General features: G+C 39.7%; 1 non-coding gene across 1 annotated transcript; it reads right to left on the bottom strand.

The window, feature by feature from the left end:
- Positions 1-12769: 12769 nt before the first annotated feature.
- On the bottom strand, positions 12770-12875 carry LOC125368704. Its single transcript, XR_007214471.1, has one exon. It is a non-coding gene; the product is annotated as a small nucleolar RNA R71 (small nucleolar RNA).
- Between the last annotated feature and the right edge of the window lie 412 nt (positions 12876-13287).

The following is a 13287-nucleotide window of genomic DNA, read 5'->3' as shown; positions in this document are numbered from 1 at the left end:
TTGGATGTGAATTGGTCTCAACACACACCTTATACATATGTTTGTGTGCATTAGGTCCAAAAGAGGTCAAAGGATGAAAAAGGAAAGAATTGGAGCATAATTGGACATCAAAGTCACAAAACGAGCTAAGTACGAGCATGAGGAAGCCGAACATGGCCGTGTTGATCTCAACACTGGCCGTGTTCTCACAAGCAGCATGGGCCGTGTTACCAACACGGGGACAAACACGGCCGTGTTAGACATCAAAGAAGAAGTAGATTTTAGGGAGCACGGCCACAGAGAGTAACACGGCCAGGAACACCATCCCGTGTTGAGAACACGGCTAGGAACACGGCCGTGTTGGAGGCGACATTGGGTATTAATTAAAAGAACGAAAAGAAGAGAAAAAAAGGGAGGCTAGGGTTAGAACGTCCCAAAACCCTAATTTTTCTCTCCCTAAGGGTTTTCTGAGCTGAAACCAAGGGAAAAGGAGACTTGGATCAAGGTTTCAATCGGATTTCCTTGAAGGATTGAAGATAGGGCAAGGTTCGTTGATTGATTTTCAAATCGAGCAAGAGGAACAAGAATCGATTCAATTGGAGCAAAAGGATTTCGGGCTGTTTACTCTCATCCAAGGGTGTAATCGGGTTTTCTCTACCTTTGCTTATTGTTGTAATTGAATTCTTGTATATTTTGAGAATGAACATGATTAGCTAGATTGATTTAATCCATTGGGATTTCTTTACTATGTTGGCTTGATATTATATTGTTGGATTGTTCGAGTTGGTTTTGTATTCTTCTTGTTTTCAGTATTAATAAGATTATGCATTATTCATGAGACGTTGTGAATTGTGATGTTTAGATTGCTTTATGAGATTGAGAAATCCGTTTGGCAATTGGAATTTTGAATAACAAGAACTGGTTAATAATCGCTTAGAGATAAGGATAATTAACTAGCCGGATTAAGAATTAACAAAGCTTAATAGAAGCAGATTAAAGCTTAATGCTAATTTAAGAATCAATCGTTAGGAAGAGATTCCAACTTTAGGTTATTAGGTTTAGGAATTCAGTTATCTCGAGAGAGAAACCGAATTCGGTTAAGAATTCATCCACGGGTAGCATAATTAGACTCACCGATCCTTTATCTTTTGTTCGGTTGCCAACTAGTTTAGATTCCCTTTGGGTTTTTCTTCTTGTCTTGATTATTTCGTTTATCAATCACGCTTGCATCTCCCTTAGGACTTAGCTTGTAGTTAATAGTTAGTTTAGAATTTATTCATCATCCATTTTAGGTTAATATAACAAAGAACAAAGGAGTAACTCTAGTCTTTCGCTTTCCCGAGGAATACGACCTTGATACTCGTCATTAGTGCTAGACTGCATCGATAGGTACACTGCCTTAGATTGTAGCTAACACGAGTAGCACCCATCACATACCAAAGTGTTAAACTCTCATTGTGGCCCTCATAAGCATTACCGAGCAAGTTCTAAAAGTAAAGATTGTAATTGGCACTCTTAATAATAAATAAATACAAGCATATAAAGTGTATGCTCACAATTTAGGCTCAATTTCTCACAAGTGTGCTTTTGAGTAGATTCCAAACAAAAGTCATCAAAACAGAATTAAATAAACCAAAGCAACTTAGTGCAAAACTCAAACTAATTATCTTACATTCATCTGCAAGACTCAACACTATCGGTTTTACCCGATCACATGGACATAAACAGGATTTCAAAAGCAAGTCAACAGTAAGAGCATCGAAACAAAGTGAAAAATTTTCAAAATTTTACAAACAATTGCACAAAGAATAAACAAATAACTGAGATGGGATAAATATCACCCACCCCACACTTGAAGGACACCCTGTCCCTAGTGTACAAAATATATAAGAAATGAAAAAGGAAAAAGAACTAATACTGCCCTGACTATAGCTTCGGAGTGAAAAGAGGTGCATCATCAGGGATATCATGGCGTTGGCTAGTCTATGGTAAAGGAGTGGCTGCAAATAGTAAAATAAAGAATTAAAATCGAAACTGAAACAAAAATTCAATAAAATATGAAAACTAAAACGAATAAAATGTTTCAAAACAAAAGGTTAAAATACTAGAGATTAAAGGTAAAAATTGGAGTGCCTCCCAAAAGCGCTTCTTTTTCATGTGATGAGTCTTCTTAGCTAGACTCATGATGAAAAGCAAACGGTCGTGATCGACGACCATCCATCCTTCTTCCAAGCAAATGCCTTCAAGTATCTGCTTAGAAGGATAATTACAAGTCAAGCAAGCTGCCAGTATGATGGGCAAAACTCTCTCCTCGTATAATTACACGTAGTCATGATGCTCTAGGGGCTCTTCCAATTTGAAAGCTGAAGTTTCACCAATTGGAAGGATCGATGGTTGGGCAATTTCTTTAGGAACGTCAATGGTTTTCTCCAGTCCTTGGCTTGGTTCACTTGCTAGAAGAAACTCGAGCTCCTCCAAGACATCTTCATTGGATAACTCGTGCTCATCTTCCATCATCGAAGGGACTTGTAGAAAACCCACCAAAAATTCCTGTAACTGCAACTCGGCATCATCAACTATACATTCTTGTTGATAGTCTTTTAGAGGAATCATGTTCGCCTTTTCCATTTCTGGTTCCATCTTGATGTGCGTAAAATACACACATCTAAATGGGTTTTTTTTAAGATTGATTTTATGGACATTTGGATGTGAATTGGTCTCAACACTCACCTTATACATATGTTTGTGTGCATTAGGTCCAAAAGAGGTCAAAGGATGAAAAAGGAAAGAATTGGAGCATAATTGGACGTCAAAGCTGCCGAAACGAGCTAAGTACGAGCATGAGGAAGCTGAACATGGCCGTGTTGATCTCAACACTGGCCGTGTTCTCAACACGGTCACAAACATTGGCCGTCTTACTAATACGAGGACAAACACGGCCGTTTTGGACATAAAAGAAGAAGTAGATTTTAGGGAGCACGGCCACAGAGAGTAACACGGCTAGGAACACCATCCCGTGTTGAGAACACGTCCAAGAACACGGCCGTGTTGGAGGCGACAGGGGGTATTAATTAAAAGAACAAAAAGAAGAGAAGAGAAGGAGGCTAGGGTTAGAACATCCCAAACCCTAATTTTTCTTTCTCTAAGGGTTTTCTGAGCTGAAACCAAGGGAAAAGGAGACTTGGATCAAGGTTTCAATCAGATTTCCTTGAAGGATCGAAGATTGGGCAAGGTTCGTTGATTGATTTTCAAATCGAGCAAGAGGAACAAGAATCGATTCAATTGGAGCAAAAGGATTTGGGGCTGTTTACTCTCATCCAAGGGTGTAATCGGGTTTTCTCTACCTTAGCTTATTGTTGTAATTGAATTCTTGTATATTTTGAGAATGAACATGATTAGCTAGATTGATTAAATCCATTGGGATTTCTTTACTATGTTGGCTTGATATTATATTGTTGGATTGTTTGAGTTGGTTTTGTATTCTTCTTATTTTCAGTATTAATAAGATTATGCATTATTCATGAGACGTTGTGAATTGTGATGTTTAGATTGCTTTATGAGATTGAGAAATCCGTTTGGCAATTGGAATTTTGAATAGCAAGAACTGGTTAATAATCGCTTAGAGATAAGGATAATTAACTAGCCGGATTAAGAATTAACAAAGCTTAATAGAGGCGGATTAAAGCTTAATGCTAATTTAAGTATGAATCGTTAGGAAGAGATTCCAACTTTAGGTTATTAGGTTTAGGAATTCGGTTATCGAGAGAGAGAAACCAAATTCGGTTAAGAATTCGTCCACGGGTAGCATAATTAGACTCACCGATCCTTTATCTTTTGTTTGATTGCCAACTAGTTTAGATTCCCTTTGGGTTTGTCTTCTTGTCTTGATTATTTCACTTATCAATTACTCCTGCATCTCCCTTAGAACTTAGCTCGTAGTTAATAGTTAGTTTAGAATTTATTCATCATCCATTTTAGGTTAATATAACAAAGAACAAAGGAGTAACTCTAGGCTTTCGCTTTCCCGAGGAATACGACCTTGATACTCGTCATTAGTGCTAGACTGCATCGATAGGTACACTGCCTTAGATTGTAGCTAACACGAGTAGCACCCATCAAGTTTTTGGCGCTGCCGGGAATTGTTTGAAAACTAGAGTGAAATTTGCTATTTGTTAATTTAGCCATTTTTTTTCTTTTTTTCTTTCTTATTATTTTATAATTTTTATTTTTATTTGTTTATTTATTTTATTTTATTTGTACATATTTATTTAGCTTAAGTTTATGATTCAGATAGTGAATGATAAGGAGGTTCAATGCTAAACTCAAAATCTTTGTATGACGCATTGGAGAATGAGAATAGGAACCAAGAGAGTGCTAAAAATTGGGATGCCCGTGCATCTTTAGATGCTCGAGTGGAATCGTTTTGCAGGGCTACCGATCAACTCTCTTCTCCTATCCTTTCATCTCAAGTCTTTTGTGAATTTTATTGTGGTTTACATGTGTGTAATGATTGTCCATTGTATAGTGATGTTGCTCATTGTTCTTATAACTGTGAACAGATGAATTATACGGGAAGTTGGCAAAATGACGCGTATGGAAGCACCTACAATCAAGAGTGGAGCACTCATTCACCTTTTGGATGGAGCTTAGATGGCCAAGAACCACTAGGAATTCAAAGAACTACATCAAGAAATTTAATGTTGCACCTTCAACTCCAGATGAAGAGTTAGTGTCAGAGGAGCTGATGATGAGGTTCGTAACAAGTCTTGAGGAAAGATTCCAACAAACAGAGAGGATACTTGAAGATCAACAAGCCTCGATTAACAACATAGAGCATCAAGTAGGCTTAATCTTCAAGTTACTAGCGGAAGAGCAATTGAGAACTCCATCAAACGTCAATCCGAGGGAACATTTGAGCGCCATCACTTTGCGTTCGGGGTGAGAATTTTTCTGGTTTATCTATTATGTTTGACGATGATGCTTATGTGCAGGACGACTCTTTGAACATGGAGATAGAACCAGAAAAGGAAGAGGCAAACATGATCCCTCTGAAAGACTATCAACAGGAATGTACAGTTGATGATGCTGAGTTGCAGTTAGAGGAATTGTTGGTAGATTTTCCACAAGTCCCTTCGATGATGGAAGATGAGCACGAGTTGTCCAATGAAGAAGTCTTGGAGGAGCTCGAGTTTGTCCTAGCAAGTGAACCAAGCCAAGGACTGAAGAAAACCATCGACACTCCTGAAGAGATTGCCCAACCGTCGATCCTTCCAATTGTTGAAACTCTAGCTTTCAAATTGGAAGAGCCCCTAGAGCATCATGACTACGTGCAAATATATGAGGAGCGAGTTTTGCCCATCATACTGGCAGCTTGCTTGACTGTCGGGAAGAGGAAGTTGACCATTATCCCTCTAAGCGGATATTTGAAGCCATTTGCTTGGAACAAGGATGGATGGTCGCCAATCCCCACCGTTTGCTTTTCACCATGAGTCCAGCTAAGAAGACTCATCCCATAAAAAAGAAGCGCTTTTGGGAGGCACCCCAAATTCTATTTTTCAATTTGAATACTTTACCCTTGCATTGTGAACTTAGTTGATTAGGTTTTATAGTTGGTTTTTGTTAAGTTTTATTTATGTTGAGTGTATGAGTTGAGGATTTATTGGTTTTGCAGGTGAGAAAGAGTGAGAAAGTGCTGAGAATAGCAACTTTTGCATTATCTGGAGATCAACACGGGCGTGTTCAAGACCGTTTCATTAACACGGCCCATGTTCTGATTGAAGAAAATCAAACTAAGCTGAACACGTTCACAGAAGCTAACACGGGAATTTATGCCCTGCCGTGTCCACAACACGTTCCCATGTCAAAGACCGTGTCTGTAACACGGGCGTGTTCTGAGAAGTGGCTTTGGATATTGCGTTTGTCAAGTACCATGTCCACCAGACGAGGATCAGGAGTTTACAAGAGGAGGCGGACCGATGGTTCCTCTTCCTCTCGATCGTCAGGCGCTGCACCGACTAGTTCAGGCCAACTTAGACCACCGCAGCGCCATCGATTCCTACTTTTCCAAGGGCAGCCCACCTTTGAGCAGAGATATCAATCGATGAGGCACAAAGATTTGGGAAAGGCGTAGGATAGGCATCACCGATATCTTGAGAAACCCCATTTCAACATTTCTTTGACATTGTTGAACCAACATATGGGGAGTTGACCGTGGAGTTTGCCAAACACTTTCTTTCCGCAAAGCCGCCATGGGACTTCCAACAATCGGATGCGATCGGGTTCCCGCATTAGCAAGGCAGACTTTCACGATGAGTGTATGTTGCAGTTTAGGGGTACACTTAGGCTTGTGGACCGAGGAGGATGCAAATTTGGAGAGGTTTATAGTCATTGTATACACATGCCCGGTGTGTCATATCCGCAGATGTGGGCCGAGATTTCCCGATGACATTGAGGGTTACAGTCACCCAAGCGCCTAACTTGCTTAAGGATCGGTACTTGCATGCATTCACGGCTAGTACCATCACTAGTAGGGGAGATAGTGGTGGTGTAGTTACCCACCGGACTGTTTATACTTTTACAAGATGCATGCACCACCTGTCGACATGGGGTACTTATTGGCCGATGATCGCCTTCCGCAACAACTCAAAGAAGGTATTTTTCCTGTTTTGGGACTTATATTACTCGGTGGCTAGGAGCTTAGGAGTTTTGGAGGAAGCGATACCACATTTGGATGAGCCGGGGTGATGAAGACGTTGGGACTTCCCGGATGGTTAGTATGGGGATGGTGACTCGTAGGGTGGTCCGCTAGGACCGAGTATAGACTGAGGAATGCTCTCTTGGCGACTCGGAGAGGAGCGACCGCCCCACGAGCCCATGGTACATGGGATGTCCCACCTTCTTCCCGATATTCCGAGTCTTCCTCCGCACTTGCCTACTCCTTCCGGGTCTTCTTCAAATTGTTTTAGGAGTCTCCCCAATTGAGTTTAGAGAGCTGCGGCTTAGAGTGCAGAGGTTGGCGAGGAGGCAGCGGCATTTCATTGGACAAGAGGCTTTTCATCAGACCTTTACGTTAGTCGAGTTTGAGCCGACTGATGGCTCGGTTGAGAGGCGTAGGCTATGCTTTAAGCCCGATTGAGCAGGGAGGTAGGTTAGAGGCCTCTATGGCTAATGACATGTTTGATGATATTTTTGCTACAGACTTTGCACTGCCTGTCCACAGAGCCGGGCCCCAGAGCGAGCCATTTTGACATCCTCTAATGGATGATCCAACCGGCCCTCCCTCTCCGACCGAGCACCCTTCAACACGCAGCCGGACGAGCCTCCTATTGACGTTGCTCCTGCTGATCCACCAGCTCCTGCATGTGACACTACTTCCGATCCTCAAAGAGCAGCCACTCCTCAACCACAGATCAGCCAGCGCCCTGATATACCTGCTGATGCACCTCTTTTCACTCCGGAGCCATAATGACGGCAGTATTAGTTTCTTTTTCCTTTTTCATTTCATATATTTTGTACACTGAGGACAGTGTGTCCTTCAAGTGTAGGGTGGGTGATATTTATCCCATCTTAGTTATTTGTTTTTTCTTTGTGCAATTTTTTGTAAAATTTTGAAAATTTTTCACTTTGTTTCGATGCTCTTACTGTTGACTTGATTTTGAAATCCTGTTTATGTCCATGTGATCGGGTAAAACCGATAGTGTTGAGTTTTGCGGAAGAGTGTAAGATAATTAGTTTGAGTTTTGCACTAAGTTGCTTTGGTTTATTTAATTCTGTTTTGATGATTTTTGTTTGGAACCTACTCAGAAGCACACTTGTGAGAAATTGAGCCTAAATTGTAAGCATACACTTTATATGCTTGTATTTATTTCTTCTTGAGAGTGCCAAGTATCGCCTTTACTTTTAGAACTTACTCGGTAATGCTTATGAGAGCCACAAGGAGAGTTTAACACTTTGGTATGATAGAGGCACTTAGGTTTTTCATTCTAGCCAAATAGCCTTCATTCGTTTATTGATTCAATAGATAACCCCCTCTTTCAGCATTTTCTATCATATTTCATTGCCACTTAGTTTTATTCTGCTTTGGGTTATGATTTTGCACATGAGTTGTTTTTATTGGGAATTTTTGTCTTGGGAATAGCTTTGGAATCCTTGTAATCCAAAAGAAATTCACTCTATTATGTGAATGTTCTTCCCTTATGAAAAAAAAAAAAGAAAAAAAATAGAAATAGAAGAATAAGAGGGACAGGTGATGAAAAGAAAGAAAGTAAGTGAGCCAAACATTTGGACTTGATTCCTATTTCCCACCTTGGACTACTGTTCATTGTTTATCCCTTATAATTTTTGTGGCTTGTGTGCAGTCATGTAATTCATTCGCGAACACCATAGGTTCAACTCGACCAAATTTACCTACCCCTACCTAATCCCCATTACAACCCTTATAAAGACCTCTTGACATGGTTGTTGACTCTCCATAAGTGGTAGGAGTAGGATTTAAGAGCAAGCATATAGTAAGTAAGGCAGTAGTTGATGCATTGAGCAATTAAACACTACCCTTTAAACACTTTGAGTGATTTAGAGTGAATCTGGTGAGGAGTAGGATTTAAGAGCAAGCATATAGTAAGTAAGGCAGTAGTTGATGCATTGAGCAATTAAACACTACCCTTTAAACACTTTGAGTGATTTAGAGTGAATCTGGTGAGGAGTTGGTTCTGAATAATTTTGTTGAGACAGTATTTTGTGAATTATTGGCATCTTGGTTGTGATACTTGAATTGATTGCTTCGTTTCTTTTTGTTTGACTTGTGCTTGTTAAGGATATGTGCAAGAACTATCTAGCTTGTTTGTCAGTTTAAGTATTGTTCCTTAGTGGTTTATTTTCCTTATTTTACTTTTGATTGCTTGAGGACAAGCAATGAGCTAAGTGTGGGGTTATTTGATGTGCGTAAAATACACACATCTAAATGGGTTTTTTTTAAGATTGATTTTATGGACATTTGGATGTGAATTGGTCTCAACACTCACCTTATACATATGTTTGTGTGCATTAGGTCCAAAAGAGGTCAAAGGATGAAAAAGGAAAGAATTGGAGCATAATTGGACGTCAAAGCTGCCGAAACGAGCTAAGTACGAGCATGAGGAAGCTGAACATGGCCGTGTTGATCTCAACACTGGCTGTGTTCTCAACACGGTCACAGACATTGGCCGTGTTACTAACACGGGGACAAATACGGCCGTTTTGGACATCAAAGAAGAAGTAGATTTTAGGGAGCACAGCCACAGAGAGTAACACAGTGTTGGAGGCGACAGGGGGTATTAATTAAAAGAACGAAAAAAAGAGAAGAGAAGGAAGCTAAGGTTAGAACGTCCCAAACCCTAATTTTTCTTTCTCTAATGGTTTTCTGAGCTGAAACCGAGGGAAAAGGAGACTTGGATCAAGGTTTCAATCAGATTTCCTTGAAGGATCGAAGATTGGGCAAGGTTCGTTGATTGATTTTCAAATCGAGCAAGAGGAATAAGAATTGATTCAATTGGAGCAAAAGGATTTAGGGCTGTTTACTCTCATCCAAGGGTGTAATCGGGTTTTCTCTACCTTTGCTTATTGTTGTAATTGAATTCTTGTATATTTTGAGAATGAACATGATTAGCTAGATTGATTAAATCCATTGGGATTTCTTTACTATGTTGGCTTGATATTATATTGTTGGATTGTTTGAGTTGGTTTTGTATTCTTCTTGTTTTCAGTATTAATAAGATTATGCATTATTCATGAGACGTTGTGAATTGTGATGTTTAGATTGCTTTATGAGATTGAGAAATCCATTTGGCAATTGGAATTTTGAATAGCAAGAACTGGTTAATAATCGCTTAGAGATAAGGATAATTAACTAGCCGGATTAAGAATTAACAAAGCTTAATAGAGGCGGATTAAAGCTTAATGCTAATTTAAGTATGAATCGTTAGGAAGAGATTCCAACTTTAGGTTATTAGGTTTAGGAATTCGGTTATCTCGAGAGAGAAACCGAATTCGGTTAAGAATTCGTCCACGGGTAGCATAATTAGACTCACCGATCCTTTATCTTTTGTTTGATTGCCAACTAGTTTAGATTCCCTTTGGGTTTGTCTTCTTGTCTTGATTATTTCACTTATCAATTACTCCTGCATCTCCCTTAGAACTTAGCTCGTAGTTAATAGTTAGTTTAGAATTTATTCATCATCCATTTTAGGTTAATATAACAAAGAACAAAGGAGTAACTCTGGACTTTCGCTTTCCTAAGGAATACGACCTTGATACTCGCCATTATTGCTAGATTGCATCGATAGGTACACTACCTTAGATTGTAGCTAACACGAGTAGCACCCATCACATCTCCATGTTCAAGAGATTGTCCTACACAGAAGCATCATCGTCAAACATAGTAGATAAACCAGAAAAATTCTCACCTGAATGCAAAGTGATATGATAGGCTAAATTGTGTTAGCTATAATCTAAGGCAGTGTACCTATCGATGCAGTCTAGCACTAATGGCGAGTATCAAGGTCGTATTCCTCAGGAGAGTGAAAGCCTAGAGTTACTTCTTTGTTCTTTATTATATTAACCTAAAATGAATGATGAATACTTTCTAAACTAACTAATAGCTACAAGCTAAGTGATGTGCGTAAAATACACACATCTAAATGGGGTTTTTAAGATCGATTTTATGGATATTTGGATGTGAATTGGTACCAACACTCACCCTATGCATATGTTTGTGTGCATTAGGTCCAAAAGAAGTCAAAGAATGAAAAGGAAAGAATTGGAGCATAATTGGACGCCAAAGTCAAACGAGCTAAATGCGAGCATGAGGAAGTCGAACAGTCGTGTTGGTCTCAACACCGGCCGTGTTCTCAAAGACGGTCACAAACACAGCCGTGTTACCAACACGGGACCCAACACGGCCGTGTTGGTCATCAAAGAAGAAGTAGATCTTATGGAGCACGGCCACAGAGTAACACTAGCTGAACACAACAGAAGTCCTTAACACGGCGAGGACACTACCGTGTTTAAGCGCAGGGGTATTAATTAAAAGAACGAAGAGAGGAAAAAAAGAAGGCAAATTTAGGGTTAGAACGTCCAAAACTCATCTTTTCCCTGTCTAAGGGTTTTGAGTTGAAACTAAGAGAAAAGGAGACTTAGATCAAGGTTTCACTTGGATTCTCTTCGAAGATCAAAGATTGGCGAGGATTGTCGATTGGTTTCAATCCGAGTAAAAGGAACAAGAATCGATCTAAAATTGGGCACGAGGAATTGGAGCTGTTCACTCTCATCCAAGGGTGTATTCGGGTTCCTCTACCTTTACTCATTTTTTGTAATTGAATTCTTATTGGTTATGATTATGAACATGATTAGCTAAGCTTATTAACCCATTGGGGTTCTTTATCTAGGGATTTTTGTACTTCAATTTTGAATTGAATGTATTGATTTTCAATATTGGTTTGCAATGGAAGTATTTTTTGATTTGTTCTTCATATCTTGTTGAATGATTTTTGAAATTTGAATGATTTTGAGAAAGACGTTTAGGTTTGGATTGTCCTTTGCAACCTAGAATTGAATTCACCTAGAGATAGGGTTTTCGTTCTACCGGATTGAGAATTAATAACTCTCAATAGTGTTAAATGGTACATAATGCTAATTTGGGTAATTAGAGTTAGGAAGAGATTTCAACCTAATTAATCTAAGTTAAGATGTTAGTGTCCTTGAGAAAGGCATTAATTGTGTAGAGACTTTCCCATGGAAATTGGATTCAATCAATCAATTCCACCCTTAGTTTCTATTCCTTAGAGACAAGAATTCCCAAAGGGTTATTCTTTTACTTGAATTAATCATTCCCTAGTATACGTAGTTCGACAACAATTAGAGTAGCTATTATTTAATTTAGAAATTATTCATCAACACCATTTATGTTCTGTGATTAGATAACAGAGAAGATTGAGTAGATTTAGGTTCACACATTCTTTGGGGAATACGACACTTGGTACTCGCCGTTACCTATACTCCACTGATAGGTACACTGCCTTAGGTCATAGTCTTGCTTGACTTAGCACACATCAAGTTTTTGGGCGCCGCTACGGGAACGGTTTCTGTGAACTAAGTTGAAATTTTAATATTTGTAAGTCTAGTCATTTCTCTTTTTGTTCATAATTTATTTTCTGTGTATAGTTTTGTTCTTATCCCGTTTGTTGGTGTTCTTGTTCTTTATTGTGCTCAGGTAGTTTATGACCAGGAGCTCTAATCCTAATCTTACAGAGCCTTTATCTAAACCCGAGCACTCTCTTAGATTGCTAAGGAGGCGTATGTAGGCAGTAGAGGAGGAGATTGAAGTAGAGATTCCTATTCGTGAAACTAGTGAGATGGAGAACCACAATGCAAATGGAGGTAATGATGAAAGGGCCATGTACGAGTTTGCTAGGCCCTCTCTAGCAGGGACGCAAACTGGGAAAGTGAGGCCTCCCGTGGCGGCTAATAATTTTGAAATAAAGCTGAATGTAATCCAGATGATCTAGAATACGGTGCAATTTGGAGGATTGGCGAGCGAAGATCCGAACGAGCATATCGCCAACTTTTTGGAAATATGTGATACCTTTAAGATTAATGGAACAACTGATGATGCCATACGGTTGAGGCTGTTTCCTTTTTCCTCGAGGATAGAGCTAAAAGATGGTCAGCGATTCCTTGCCACCGAAAACGATCACTACCTGGACTTCTTTGGCTGAAAAGTTTTTGAATAAGTATTTTCTTCCTACTAAGACTGCTCAAATGCGAAATAACATATCTTCTTTTGTGCAGGGTGAAGGAGAATCGATGTATGAAGCCTGGGAGCGCTTCAAGGACTTGTTAAGGTGTTGCCCACACCATGGTCTTCCTCTCTGGATGCAAGTGCAGACATTCTATAGTGGCATGAATACAGCCACTAGACAAATGGTAGATGCAGCTGCAGGGGGAGCTATTAATAGTAAAACACCTGAGCAAGCCCAGGATTTGATAGAAGAGATGGCCACCAACACTTATCAGTGGCAAATTCCATGGGCAATTAGAGGTTACTAATAGGGGACTCAAGCGTATTTTAGAAAGTGCTGAAAAGATATGGAGTATCTCAGCGATTCTCCACACCTTATCACCCACAAACGAGTGGGCAAGTAGAGGTTACTAATAGGGGACTCAAGCGTATTTTAGAGAAGACTGTAGGAGCCAACAGGAAAGATTGGACTACAAAGCTAGATGATGCTTTATGGGCATTTAGAACTGCCAATAGGACTTCTACAGGGTTCACTC

Source organism: Ricinus communis, chromosome 10 (genome assembly GCF_019578655.1).
Source record: "Ricinus communis isolate WT05 ecotype wild-type chromosome 10, ASM1957865v1, whole genome shotgun sequence".
Classification (NCBI taxonomy): domain Eukaryota; kingdom Viridiplantae; phylum Streptophyta; class Magnoliopsida; order Malpighiales; family Euphorbiaceae; genus Ricinus; species Ricinus communis.
The sequence above is the reverse complement of the archived record's forward strand: the minus strand, read 5'-3'. Positions and strand labels throughout refer to the sequence as shown.